Below are 15,675 nucleotides of genomic sequence, written 5' to 3'. Positions count from 1 at the left end.
AATCTAGTGTAGTGTCAGGGTAAACTTGATGGTTAATTTTGATATTCAACTTAATTATTTTGAAAAGAACATAAGGAATTAGTAAAGCGTACCTCTAGATGTGCTTGTGAGCTCTTTCCAAAGACAATCTCAGTGTCTAGATTTCTTTCATGACGTTTATCATTTTAATATTATTATGGATTAATTTTTAATAATGGTACTGAATGTAATTTCTATACATAAAATCTACTTGTATAAAGTTTATAATTAAATGTTTTTATATATGTACAGAGTTATATAATGTCATTTGTTAGACACTTTTATCATCTCAAGAAAAACTACATTCCTTTCAGCAATCATTGCCATTTCCTCCAATTCTGGGGAATTCAAGTGAAATACTAGATAAAAATGGTGACATTAGACAACTTTGCCTTGTCCCTGGGCATAAGGAAAAATACTGCTTTTGTTTTTTTTTTAATAACTCAGTATGATCTTGCCTAATAGATTTTTAATATCCTCTGTAGAAAGAATATCTTGTGTATTGAATGGATGCATCACTTGTCAATAAAAAAGTCCTATAACCTACAGTAAAGGGTATAATAGAAGGTGGACATCCTGGAGGAGGAAAAAGCATTCTTACGGAGAGTCACACGTGGGAGGATTTGCCACAGAACATGGAAGAGAAAAGACTCTTGAAAGCTGAGCAGAAATAACCAGACACATGACAGAACTTAGAATAAACAGGATACTAAGTTGTTAGCTAGTTGGGGAATGAGCCTAGCTATATGACCTAGATATTTGTAAATATATTTGAGTCTCAGAGTCATTATTTCAGGGAACTTGTGTGCAGGTGGGAAAGCTCATTGTTACAGTTCTCTTCATCAACTTAAGAAAGTTCCCTTGGTTTTTTTGTTTGTTTGTTTGTTTGTTTTGTTTTGTTTGGGGTTTTTTTAATATAAGAAGGAGTAATGGTGAATTTTGTCAAATATTTTTTGTAACTATTAAATTATTGTGTAGTTTTTGTCTTTTATCTCTTTAATGTAATATAACATTGATTTATTTTATGATGTCAAGCCAACCTTACATTCCTGAAATAAATCTCACTTTCTCAAAACATATACATTTTTTTCTATATTGCTGGCATTGATTAGTGTAACAAGCCCTATACCTTAGCACAACTGACTCCACGATGAAAGTACCATTCAGGATAGAGACAGCGCCGGGGCAAGCGAGAGCCGGACGGGCACTGGGCGACTCTCGAGGAGGAAAACCAACTAAACATGGGCAAAGGAGATCCTAAGAAGCCGAGAGGCAAAATGTCCTCATATTCATTCTTTGTGCAAACCTGCCGAGAGGAGCACAAGAAGACGCACCCAGATGCTTCTGTCAACTTCTCAGAGTTCTCCAAGAAGTGCTCAGAGAGGTGGAAGACTATGTCTGCTAAAGAAAAGGGGAAATTTGAAGATATGGCAAAGGCTGACAAGGCTCTTTATGAAAGAGAAATGAAAACCTACATCCCTCCCAAAGGGGAGACCAAAAAGAAGTTCAAGGACCCCAATGCACCCAAGAGGCCTCCTTCGGCCTTCTTCCTGTTCTGTTCTGAGTACCGCCTAAAAATCAAAGCCGAGTATCCTGACTTATCCATTGGTGGTGTTGCAAAGAAACTAGGAGAGGTGTGGAACAACGCTGCCGAGGATGACAAGCAGCCCTGCGAGAAGAAGGCTGCCGAGCTGAAGGAGAAGTGTGAGAAGGATATTGCTGCCTACAGAGCTAAAGGAAAACCTGATGCAGCGAAAAAGGGGGTAGTCAAGGCTGAAAAGAGCAAGAAAAAGAAGGAAGAGGAAGATGTGAGGAGGATGAAGAGGATGAGGAAGAGGAAGACAAAGATGAAGAAGAGGATAATGATGAAGTTGGTTCTAGAGCAGTTTTTTTCCTTGTCTGTAAAGCATTTAACCCCCCTGTACACAACTCACTCCTTTTAAAGAAAAATTGAAATAAAAAAAAAGTACCATTCAGGCCATAAAACTACGCATGTAGACACCACCACCTGCCCAAATTAACACAAAGTCCTAATTCATCAAAGTTCATAGTTCTTGGAATGTCTCTAAATGTACTAACCTTGCTTTTTTTGTTTGTTTGTTTCTATAGTTCCACTTCTGGCTAGAACTGTTCTTACTAACTGAAGTATGTCAATTCTGGATATGGTTTTTGTGTTCACAAGCACATGCTGAGGAAAGCTTGAGATTACACTGGAATCCCAAATATCCCAGTGTGAACTTTTAAGTACCCATTGTAGTCACCAACCAGCTAGTAAAGACTTTCTGTTGAATTAAACCTGTGTTCGAGTAGCCTTCAGGATATGTCACAACAATTAATATTTTGTAGGGAATTCAAAGATACAATTATATCCCTTAATTATATTCAAAGAGTTTGTAGGCTATAGCATGTCTACAGAAAGTCACATCCTGCTCACAGTGAAGGATGTGGTTGTCACAATATCTCAACCAGACATAATTATCTTATAGAAATCTTCAGGGTTATGCATTCTCAGGGCTGTGAAAAACTATCTTGAAACACAACATACATTATATAAAGATGTATTTTGTAAGCCAAAAACATATACAGAACATATATGGGTTCTCCATAAATGTTGATTGATGTTGATTGATGATGAAATGATACTGTAGGGGATTTAAAATCTTTCTATCCTCCTAAGTTGGAGAACGTGTTCTATGAGACACACTGTCAGGTGGCAGATTAACTAGAAAAAAACATGACCACTCAACCTTTAACATCGCATGGGATGTCATAGGGGGAAATGTGCACATCCACCGTGGGGATTTGCAAACTTACATATATAGAAAGGGAGGAAGGGATTTAGACTTAGAGGTAAGTGTGTAATGTCAATAAGCAGTACTTAATAGAGTGTAGGGAGATGTGCTAGCTTGTGATGGTATCTGCTGGTTGATAAAGCTCCCCAAGAAGTTGAAGATCATTGCTTTCCTTCTTCAGGATACGACTGCAGATAAGGGAAATCCAGAGAAAGCCTGTTCTGCATTTGCTATTTTTATAATGATTTTAGTTCCAAATACTCAATGAATAAAATTGGTATATTTGGGATACTGTGTCCAGAGGTCCTTCACAGTCACAATTTGGCGTGGTATATTATGATCTCTGATGTATAAGAAAAGAAAGAAAGAAGAAAAGGAAGGAAGGAAGGAAGGAAGAAAGAAAGAAAGGAAGAAAGGAAGAAAGAAAGAAAGGAAGGAAGGAAGGAAGGAAGGAAGGAAGGAAGGAAGGAAGGAAGGGGAGCTATGTGTGGTATTGCATGCTTTTAGTCCTAGACTTGGGAAGCAGAGGCAGAAGGAACTGTGAGTTTAAGGCGAGCATGGTCTACATAGCAACCTCCAAGACTGCCAGGACTACATACATAGAAAGACCTTACCTCAAAAAACAAAACAATAATAAAATAAAACAAAATAACATGAAAACTAATGCCTGTTCTTAATAACGATTATGGAATTGTAAAAACAAAAACAAAAAACACAATCACCTATTCATTCATCTTACACATATGTATTGATCACTTACCTGGCCACATACTAGAAAGATACTCAAAGCATGCAATCACTGTTCCCAAGGGTCATAGGTTAATGTGTAAGGCAAAGGCACAGACAAACAATTGCATTGCTTGGTAAATGCACACAGAGTAGAGACGTGTTCAAGGCTCACAGGCAGATCAAACATGTGTCAGGATCAAATGGTGGATCGAAGTGTGGATACATTCGTCATATGAGTCTTGGGAGTCATCTCACCAACTTACTCAGCAGAGAAATTCTAATTTCCTTACAGTGGTGAGGGCCTATGCTTCAGAGCTTGGGATGGAAAGTTCAAGGCTACTCTGGACTACATCAGACCTCTCCTGGGCTATCTACATCACATGTGCATACCTCTCACATAGACACGCATTCACTTACATAAAAATGAATATTTTTTAATCTCAAACTTTTTGCTTATGTTACACTAAGCTTTTAGGACTATGTATTTAACCAACACCTTACTATATAACAATTAAGGCATATTATCCACTGCTATCAACACTACAATTGTTTTAATTCAATTGTCAGTCTGCTTATAATAGTGTTGTTATCATGCCCATCTTATCTGATCAATGAAGAAACTGAGTCTTTAAGAGACTTAGTAACTATAATTCCAAACTAGAAAGATAGACTGTGGAGGACTTTTCACATTCAACCTACAAGAATCCTCCATTTTTTCAGTTGAGTTCCTACAGGTAAGGCATCTGGGCAGGGGTTAGGTGTGTGCTTCTTGTTCAATGTCTCCCATAAGGCTGTAATCATGGTGTGGACTAGATATGCCATCAAAAGGTTCTGCTAAGAGGGAATCTTCTTTCCAAAGTCATTTACCTGCTGGCAGCCTCAGTCTTCAGTGAGTCTGGCTAGAGACATCAGATCTCTGTGGCTTCTCAAAAAATGAAAATGGAAAGAGGTGGCAGCACCAAGAGACTCTAGACCTCTTGTGATGTCATCTTGGGTGATGTTTCCCAACCTCTCTGCCCCATTCTGCTGCTTAGAAGTGAGTCATAAAACCAACCCTGCACTTGAGAGAGATGACAGAAGTCCTTTGTGATAACATTCTAAAGACAAGAACGGATAGCAGTAGATCAGGCATTTGATGGAGAAATCTTGTCCTATCTTAAGATCATGAATCCTGAGACAAAATACTTCCTCTACCCAGCTAGATGAGAAGATGTCTATCAATAAATTTGAGCAAACACCAAAATTCAGTGACATTTTCTTCCTTTAGGAACCACTGATTCTCAATGTCCCAAAAACCCCAAGAATTTTCTTCAAAGTCCCTAATAGTCTTGTCAGCATGCTAGTAGCATATAGAACAGGCAGAGGTGTGGTTGACCATATATCATCCATATTGCTACCCATTTCAGTAAAAAAAAAAAAAAAAAAAAAAAGCACCACATCCAATGGTCCTGAACACTGGGCACACCAGAATGTACACTCAACCTCCCCTAGGTCAAGTTCTTCTTCTGATAGTACCACCCACTCCCATATTTTTCTACCCATTCATCTCACACTGACCTCTCTTTCCTGGGTGGTTTTTACACTCTCTGCATCCTCTTTATAGAAGTAAGCTGAAGAAAAGCAGCTGACAACACCCCCAGGGTGAACATCAGGCAGCTTTCCCCTGCCTTGGGCATCTTTGTGACTCTACAAAGACGTCTTTCTCTGCCTCCCTGGTACTTCTGCCACAGCAAGAGTATTCTTCACATGTCGCCAATTCAAGAAGTGTGTCTGTGTGTCTACATATGTGCTTTTAATGTAGTATATGTGTACGTGTGCACTTGTTCATGTGTGTGTATGATATGTGTGTACATGTATAATGTATCTGAAGCTGTATATGACTGTGAATAAGTATTGTGGATATGTACATATGATGTCTGTAATTGTCTGTGTGTGACTGTTTATATGATAAACTGTACGGGATTTAGAGCCTTTATACTATCAGTGTAAACAGCTTGGTTGGTAAAAGCAATGTCTTAAGCATTGGGAGTACGGCTAATTTGTAAAGTTTCAACCCATCATGCGCCGGGCAGTGGTGTTGCACGCCTTTAATCCCAGCACTTGGGAGGCAGAGGCAGGAGGATTTCTGAGTTCGAGGCCAGCCTGGTCTACAGAGTGAGTTCCAGGATAGCCAGGACTACACAGAGAAACCCTGTCTCGAAAAACAACAAAAAAAAAAAAAAAAAAAAAAAAAAAAAACAGCATGCACTAGGCCCTAAATTCAACCCCTAGTACCACACACACACACACACACACACACACACAAAAGTCATTTATCTTGTGTGAAGACTATAAATATATTCTGGCTAGTGACAGTTATCTTATGCATTTTTTAAACTATGAATTTAGATGCTAATAGGACATCAGTAAAAGATACTATGCAATTTGGGTTTTACCTCTCGTTCAGATACCTGCTGGCTAGGATTCTCTTAGGAACCAGCTTTCCATAAGTCAAACTGATCCCCATCTCCCTAGGAATGGAGCATAGATTCTCCGTCAGCAATATTTGTGAAAAGCAGTGCAATGTTTATAATTGATGGGGTGAAGCATTGCCTTATAAATTAAACCTGGACAGTGCCTCGGCATTTAAAAATGAGGCAGGGGCTCCATGGCTTATCTATTCCAAGCCAGTCACTTTTTCTTTGTTTTCTGAATGATGTAGCTAGAACCCAGGAACTTGAATGTGAGACACAAGTGCTGGACACTGAGCTACATCCCTAACCACAAGCTCCTTGCTTTTAAGTTAAAAAAAAAAAAAATTGGACACCCAAAAATTTCAGGGTACCAAAATAAAACAAGTTTCTTGTTAAAATTGTGACCTCCGCAGTTAAATATTCCTATTTCAACGTACACATTCCATAGAGTGTCTTCTCAATAAATACTGTGCTTTTTTCTGCTCAGATGGAAGGATCTACTGGGACTTAAGAGCCCAGGAACCATACAGCTTTGAAGGGAACAATCTATCCCAGTGGAAGATCATCCTGAGACACAGAAACCCAAGAACCACACAGCTCTGAAGTGGGACAGTGTCCCAATGGAAGGGGATTCTGAGAGAGGGGAGCTCAGGAACCTCACACTCTGAGAGGAAGCCTCCTCAGCAGAGGCACTGCAGCTCCCAGGAGAGGGAATCCCCAACTGAGCTGAGGAGCTCAGGAGCCTCAGCTCCGCTCATTCTCTTCTCTTCTTTTCATTGCTTCTTTGCTTCTTGGCTTCTTCTGATGAGAGTCACAGTAGTCAGGAAATCTTATGAAGAAAATTTATTGGAGGGTCCAGGGTATGAAGGGATGAATCCAGGGATGGCTACCCTCTGCTCTCAGGTGTAGAAAGCATGGAATTAGACAAAGAACAGTTCTTATATAGGATTTCTGAGAGGGTAGAGCTTCTCAGGGCAGAGATTTCCAGAATGATGATTGGTGGGATTTTAAGTCCTGAGCTTGGGGAGCTCAAGAATTGGTGAGCTTTCATGTTTAGGGATTGGTGACTTTTCTACTCAGGAATTGGTAGGTTTTTGTGAGAAACTCTGGGGTTGGTGGATTTTTCTAGTTGGGGATTGGTGGACTCAGGGATTGGTGGGGTTTTGTGGAAAGCTCTGGGATTGGTGGGCTTTCCTGCTCAAGGATTTATCTTTTTTTTTCACCTCCTTTTCCCTGCATGGGGCCCATGGATTAGAGTGGAAAGTTCTTCCCTGCTGCAGCTGGCTTTGCTGAAGCGCCATCTCTGTGGAGCTACTGTGGGCAGAGAAGACTGGAGAGAAGATGCAACTTGGAACAGCTCCTGTGGGACAGTTCCTACAGTGGTGTTTCACAAAAGCTGAAGCAGGAAAGAAGGTGTTGTCGCCGTGGACAGCTCCTTATTCTGGCAATAGGCTGAGTCAAGAAAGGTGTGGACAGCTCCTGCAGCTCCTGTGGTGGCTGCAGGCTAAAGAGATGTGGCAGCACCTCCATTTTGACAGGAGCCGCCATTTTGGACAGTTCTTGTGGGACAGTTTACTGAAAAGGTTGTAGGCTGGTATGGGAAGGAAGAGCCTGCTGCCTCTTTGATGGGTTTTTTGGTGAAGCAGCTTTTGTGGTGGGTCATTTGGGGACTACAAATGCAAGGTATACCAAAAAAAAAAAAAAAAAAAAAAAAAAAAAAAAAAAAAAAAAAAAAAAAAAAAAAAAATTCAGCCTTAAATTCTCAAAGCAGTGTTTCATTCTATAAGCTCATTATGAAACCAACAGCTTCATGTGGCCTTGCTTTATTATAGTGCGCACCTGTGGCTTCAATCTTAGACCTGACCTAAAAAAGAATGTTTTTCCTTGATCACAAACCTGTCCTAAGCCTATTTCTTTTCTTAGTGCAATGTGTGAAAGCTTGTTGTATTTCTTATTATGCAACCTTTGCTTACTATGAGTAGGGGGCACATTCTATTCTTGATTCTAACTTTAGTATATCTTTCTGGAAAAACAAACAAATCATCTCCTTACACTTTCTTCCTAAATTATTTTAATTAAGTCAGAAATTCTATGAGATCATTAATTCATCTAAACAGCATTAATTCCTGAAAGTTCATCTTCGTGTTGTTCTGCCGAAAATTTACCCAACAGATGGGCTCTCTCACCTAGGAAGTGATCACACCAGGCTACGTAAGTAGTGAGGGTCTCCCGGTGTCCACTCACACAAGCCAAATCAATGAGGAGTGTGGCAATGACAAACATGAAGAAGCACATCAGTAGCAAGAAGTAATCCTGGGACAAAGTCCCTATGGCCATGCCTCACTAGAGCATCTCCATCAGAGCTGAGCAAGATATTGGGTCATCTCCCAGAGAGCTTGCTTGCCCACTGACTCTTCCTGTATGGCATCAGCAAACATCTTTTTAAATGTTCATCACAAAGCATATTGTACTCACCTGTGTTCCTAATACTTGGGAAGCTGAGGTGGGAAGGCCATGAGTTCTAGACAAGCCTGGACTTGCCTACTAAGTAGAGGAAGACCTAGTCTTGAAGTAAATAAGGTTTCTATAGAGCTTACTCCTTGCTGAGTCTTAACAAAAACAAAAGTCAGTGAATGGTTGCAAATTAAAACAAAGCAGAAAAACAATTGCCCCCACCAACACCATCCCCCTGCCTCCTGCCACCACAGCCATGTAAAACTGATGCCACTTTCACTACACCACACAGCAAACAGGGTCTGGACACTACAGTGTCCTAGGGCCATGCCATGCCCCAGGACTACTTTAAAGCCTCCACCCTCTCCACAGTAGAGAACCTTACTCCCCCACAGTTTCCCTTTCACATGTCCTCTGTAGACCTCATAAAAGCTGTGACTTCAGTACAGCCACTGGAGTCTGCTCCAGGCCACATGTAAAGGAAAAGGCTGTCCTCTCTTGCTCCTGAGGGCCCGGCATAAATCACACACACACTCGGCCTTCCCAGAACTGAAGAGACAGTCAGACAGTGCAGCTGAAAGCCAGCCACAAAAGCAACTTTTGAACGAGATCAGGTTTTCCCCTAGTGCCAAATTCTCTTTGACCACTTACTAAATGCATCACAGGTTGTACTTCCTGTACTGCAGGCTTGAGGAGAGCTGTAAGGGAAAGTTGGTGTCCAGAACACACTAAATCAAATTTTGTAGCCACCTTTTTCCTGTCTCCTATTTGCTGCTAAGAGCCATTTTGAAAATGAAGAAAATTAACAGCTGTAAAACTAAACAATCCCTTTTTCACTTCTTAATGCTTAATCTTCCACACCTAAGTTCAAGGACATGAAGAGAGAGTCGAGGCATCCCTAAATTAGTAACTAGTGGAAGTCCCTTGATAAATTAAAAAGAGATGAATTAATATTATTTTCTGAGGTGAGGCCTGAAGCACCTCAGAGGCAAAGTTAACTTAGGGTGACCCACTTATGGTTATAATGAGGGACTGAATAAAATGGCATTCCCAACAGAATTCATAAAATTAGAAAGTTGTGTGGTAATGGTAACCCACATATAAACCGCAGCTGACATTGAGTGCTGGCTAACCAGAGAACAACATACAAAGCTATTTACAAATTTAATGCCATTTAGACTTGAAATTATCTCCACTTGAAAATAGAAAAGTAGATGTTTGCAGAGATGGAGAAGCTTCCATCAGTGGGAAACAGCAGGGTCAGTCACTGAATCTGAATATTAAAACCCAGAACTCATTACTTGAACTGCATGACTATAATAAGGCATTTATCTCATTAGCTCTGAGTGTACAGGATGGCCATGGCTCACAAGTTCCAAGAGCTTTGTCCATTTCTGCCTCACACCATGGGCTAAAGACTAAGGGCTGTGAGAGCAAGAATGTCTTTGTAAAAGGGATTTACTACCTAAGAACGAAACACATGCAACATCTGCAGTTCATCAGCATCTTATGGACCTGGCAATGTGCTTGTCCCTTCCCTAAGCAGCCCTAATGCTCAGGAAGTCAAGTGAACACATGTATATCCAGTCCTGCTTGCTTTTCAATGTCTCTACTCTGTTCTTGGGAAATGCAAAGCAGAGGCTAGTGAAAGGCTCATCAGGCACTAGCTGCTAAAGATTGGCTCAAGATTGACCTGAGTTCCCCTGAAATCCACATAAAAAGCCAGATGTGAAGTAAGCCAGATGGCTCAGTGGTTAAAGGCACTTGCTGATGACCTCAGTTGATAACCAGGACCCACATAGTGGAAGGAGAGAATTGACACCCACCAATTATCCTGTGACTTCCATGTGTCTGTTGTGGTACCCACATATATAAACATGCATACATACATACACACACACATTAAATAATTAAATACTTTTTTAAAACTTCTTTTTTTTAAAAAAAAAAAAAAAAGTCACACATTTGTAAGACCAGCATAACTACCAGTGGATGGAAGGCAACAAGATAGAAGGTAAGAATAAATTCCTGAATTCTGCCCTTTGACCCCTACACAGGTACCCTGGCATGATTTTGCATGTGTACAAGCACACACACAGGAACAAACATAATGATAGGATGAAGGGTAAGGTTTTTAAAAGGCAAAAAGAGAAAGAAAACACACAGATGGTTAAGAAGTATTGGGGGGAAAATAGTCTTGTGAAGCTCTCTTTCTAGAATTCAGAGTGTGTGCTTTAGTTAAACATGATGCATGACTCCAATCCTAGCAGTTGGGAGGCTTTGACAGAAGGCAACAAATTTGAGAGGAGTCTGAGCTACAAGGGGAGATCTTGTCTCAAAGGAGAAAAAAAAACTGAAAATGAAAGAGAGAGGAAGGGGAGGGAAGGAAAAACGGAAGAAAAGTGGGAAGATAAAAAGTTTCAGAGGCATGGACAATTCCCACCGTGGATTTCTCTCTTCCACTGAAGCACAGAATTCTGAATCTTTCTAAGATGGTTCTGAAAGTATAATATACCTAGAAAGGAGATGGACAGAGAGTAGGAAGAAATAGTAGCCTTACAGTAAAATTAGCCAAATATTAACCTGGAAAAAGCTAGTTTATGCAAGCAAAAAGACCTATTTTGGAGAAGGGTAACAGCCTTTCCCTGCATCTGTGTCATTGCTGCGGTGGTTTGCACATCTGAGAAGTCCCAGGACTTACTGTCACTTCACATCAACAGTTCCTAAGCTTGGGTAACAGGGCCTCATTGTACTGGGAAAGGTGGGACCTGGCCACATGGACACCATTTATTTGAAACTCTCCCAAGATCCATTTTTCCTACAGAACAGCTATTTTGTGCAAGCAGTGTCTGTACTAAAACATTCTGCCAGCACATGCCTCAAATTCTGACAAGTTTATTACAAATTAGAAAATAAGAAAACCACAGGCATAGGCTTGACATATTTCTGGCTTATTTGGCTTAGCATTTGATAATTTTCAGTTTGCTATAATCCTTCATTGTCCCATGGTGTCCATTATAAAAATAGAAGTAGAACTGTGCATTGGCTCATAGAGTACTTTCCAGTAATCCCTTTGTCACATGAGAAACATCTCCCGAAATTTCTCTTTTATTTCCTCAGATGATGGGATAAGATGAGAGCCATACCCAAGCTATGCAAATACATGGCTTGTGCTGAGCCCAGTGTGTTTCTTAATCTGTTCTAACAATCCCTAGGCCTAGGTCTGAAAGCTTCCATGCAATCTAATTTTCCAAGATGACTGACTCAAACTGGCTTCTCTTGATGTCTGGCTAAATTGTTCTGCTTAGCCTCTCACTAACTCTGGCAATCTGTTTGAATCTTTTATCTTCTCATTTTCTGGCTCATTCTGTCTTTACCTGCAACCTGTCTCTGTAAAACTACTCTCTCTTCTCCTCTTCTCTTCTCTTCTCTTCTCTTCTCTTCTCTTCTCTTCTCTTCTCTTCTCTTCTCTTCTCTTCTCTCTTCTCTCCTCTCTCTTTCTCTTCTCTCTCTCTCCCCCTGCCCCAACTGCTCATTTATGTCACCTCCCATTCCTGTGTATTCTGAGAGTTGGGCATATCCTATCTCTGACTGATTCTGTAAAATCTTTCTCTGATTCATCACTTTGTTTGCCTCTCAATGAGAAACATGGCTGCTTCTTTCTACAAACAAACTTTAATTTAAAGGTGTGTACTAAGGATATTACTATATTCCAGCCAGAGGGACTGAAGGTGTATCATAGCCAAATCACACAGGTCTTCAGATGTGATCCCTTGCCAGAGCAGCCATGTTGCTGGATTAAAATTCTTCTACAGTCTCATGGATGCCTTCGTTGAGTCCTCCACCAATTTGAACAAAGCATTCCTGTATAAAAATTTAGCCCCTGCTATGTAAACCATCATCCCAAGCAGTTTTGAAGCCTTTAATGTTGCTGTCTGGGATGTGCTTTAGAAGAACTGAGCTGGGTCACACAATATCATTAACAAATGCAAATTTTACTAAATGGCCTAAAAATGGAAGAAATTGAATCTGAACACTGCTGAGGGACAAAGCAACGATGCATACCTTTTACTATTTCTGTGAGTCAGACACTATTTTGTTAGTCAGTGACTACAATAGTTCTCTACACACCTGTACAACAGCGTGTAAAACCTCCCCAGTTTTACAGTCCAGCTGGGGATTAGTAGGTGGTATAAAAGAAATAATAATAATTAAGGCCTCAATGACAGGGATAGGTTAGTATTGTCATTTTAGAACCTGAAGAACAATACACTAAATAAAATAAGCCAGGCACAGAAAAACAAGTTTTGCATGACCTAACATGAGCATGGAGACTAACAAGTTTACACCTGCAGAATCTTGGAGCAGAAAGGTGGTTAAAGGGGGCTGGTTGGGCAGCTGTGGATCAAAGGTACAAAGTCTCCATGAGAAGAATATACTAGTCAACTTTCCGATATCTGAGCCAATCAACTAATAAGGAAGAAGGGTTTGTTTCAGTTCACAATTTCAAAGACTTTTAGTCCGTAATCACTTATTTCTATTACCTTGGGTATGTGATGACATAATACATAAGGGTGGGGGCACATGACAGAGAAGGCATTTCACTTCACAGAGGCCTGGAGACAAAGAAAGAAGAGAAGAAGCCAAGCTTCCAGTACCTTCAATAGCCTTTTCCAATGACCTAACTCTTTCCTGTTAGACCCCACCTCTTAAAGGCTCCATCATCTCCTAGTAATGAGAGAAGCAGAGACCAAATAAATCCTAAGCATGTGGGCTCTGAAAAAAAATACTATAGTTTAGGTATCTAAGCTATAGCAAAGATAAGTACAATCTAGGATCAATAAATAATATATTATATACTGGAGGTTTTTATAGGCAAGTACATAAAAAGATAATTAAAAGGTTGTGGTGAAGAGGGGAAACTGTTGCCCAAGAACAAGCTGTATAAGCAATGCAGCAAGAGGAGACACCCTCAACAGGAAGTCTGAGGAAAAGGGAGAGGTGTGCACCCTGCCCTAGCCTGTGATCTGGAGAGAGACCTGGCTGCTGAACAGGTTTTGTTAACACATCTAGGTGTGGTAAACTCTGTCATGGGCAAGTTTAGCAAGGCAAGACTGGTCACAGTGCAGGCTTCAGAAATTCGCTCAGGGAAGTGATACGGAAGTGGACCTTAAACTGTGTGTCTGGATTTCTGGGGTGGTGAGAGTACTGACAGGGATGCCCAGCAGTGTTGAGGCTCAAGAGAAGCAAAGAATACTAGTCCACAATTGGGTCTTTGACAAGAGAGCAGAAAGCATGCTGCGAACCAGGTCTGGCAAGGCATGCAGATCTGCTTTTTCAGGACATCAGAGTCAGGAGGTATTGGAAATCAAGCAGTGGAAAGCTACATTTGTCCGGAAGCAAGATGTTTCTAATATGACATATTTTGTAACATGATTTAGCATTTTTAAACCATTAGAGCAATATGAGGGAAAAGTAATTATTTTGCTTCTCAAATCTCTAACATCAGAGGTTTCCCAAAGGCACAGTTAGTACGGGAAGTGCCAGAAGCAATTCTTGTTCTCTTTCATGTTCTGCTTGCCATTGGTGATGGATTAGGTATTCAGAGAGGTCATCGATATTACTCAGTTGCCTGGATAAAGGATTGGAGTCTGCTTCCATGCCATTACTTACAGGGAGATAATCATTTTCTGTCATAGGAAACAGAGATGCTTCTGTTTCCTGCTATAGCCACACCACACTCCAAGAGGTCTATGTAAGAAATAGCCTTCAGGGCAATCACTGTAGGGACTGTTTCAGCTGTGCAATGTATTAATAAAGTTCAAAACACAAGACAGAGTAAATCTTCAAACTCAAAAGTTCATTTATCCCAAGTAGGTTTTGGCCGGGTGCTGCGACTCCAGCTAATGTGCTGGCTTCAGCATTGTTCCACTCCGCTGAAATTATTCGGCAGCAGAAATAAATTTGTCCAAAGCTAGACTTTCATGTATTTATCACCATGACAGGTTGTGAACATTACAAATATATGCTCTTGTATTTTCCTAGTTATGGTTTTGATACAAGCAATGGTTTCTGATCAAGAGCTCTTTCTTTTTTCCTCGAACACATTAGTCCTTGTAAAGTACACTTAAAAAGCTCTAATTGGTTTTTATAAGATTCTGTGAATGGGCAAGAGGTCACAGTGATATTTTGAGTTTTCCTGCAATGATGGAGATACATCTGACTCCAAATATGGGAGACTACCTGGTTAAAAGAGCATTGACATCCCCTGCAGCTCTATCCTTCATTCTCTGGTTTTCTTTCTGTTGTTGCTGTTTCATTGTCTTGTGAGATGGAATTGTACGTAGCACAGCCAGGCCTTGAATCCACTATGTAGCTGAGGCTGGCCTTAAGCATTTGATCCTCCTGCCTCCTCCTCCTAAGCACTGAGATTTAAGGTATGCACCACAACATCCCACTCTAGCCTCTGCCATCCTTTTTCTTTGGTGTTGTATTGTTTAGTGGTATTCAAACTGACCCTTTCAGTAGCTGTCTAATTATGATCCAACTAAAGTAACCAAAACAATTTTAGGTTAACTCATATTTCTATAAGTTTCTTCATTAAGACTAAATAAAACTGAGTGTGTGCCACTCCAAATGAGAAAAGTTTTCTCTAGACCTGAAAGTATTGGGCCAGTGATATGGCTCAGCCTGTAAAGACACCTGGGGCCAAGCCTGACAAATTGAGTTCAAGACCCAGGACCCACATGGCAGAAGGGAAAAAAAAAGACTCCAGCTAGTTTTACTTTTGGATATCTACATATGTTTTCTCTCTCTTTCTTTCTCTCTCTCTCTCTCTCTCTCTCTCTCTCTCTCTCTCTCTCTCTCACACACACACACACACACACACTACTAAAGAGTTTATTTATATCTATTTATGTGTATGTATGTGAATATATGCCATGTGTATATGGGTGCCCCTGGAGATCAAAAGAGGGTGTCAGGTCCTCTGGTACTGAAGTTACAGGTGTGTGGAATGGGTACCGACAACCAAATTTGTTTCCTCTGAGAGGACAAGTTTTCTTAACTTCTAAGGTATCTTATAGCCCCTAGATATTATTTTTTATTTTTTTATTCTAAAAAAAAATACTTGAAATTTAAAAGGTAATGTACAGAACAATGATACCATTTATATATGAGAAGAAGAAAAACACACAGATTTATGTGCACATATGTACAAAAGGATAAAA

General features: G+C 40.3%; 1 pseudogene; it reads left to right on the top strand.

The window, feature by feature from the left end:
• The first annotated feature begins 1,242 nt into the window (after window positions 1–1,242).
• Window positions 1,243–8,293, top strand: LOC143438345 (high mobility group protein B1 pseudogene; annotated as a pseudogene).
• Window positions 8,294–15,675: the final 7,382 nt, after the last annotated feature.

Source organism: Arvicanthis niloticus, chromosome 25 (genome assembly GCF_011762505.2).
Source record: "Arvicanthis niloticus isolate mArvNil1 chromosome 25, mArvNil1.pat.X, whole genome shotgun sequence".
NCBI classification, from domain to species: domain Eukaryota; kingdom Metazoa; phylum Chordata; class Mammalia; order Rodentia; family Muridae; genus Arvicanthis; species Arvicanthis niloticus.
Note: the sequence above shows the minus strand (reverse complement) of the source record. Positions and strands in the feature narration are given on the sequence as shown.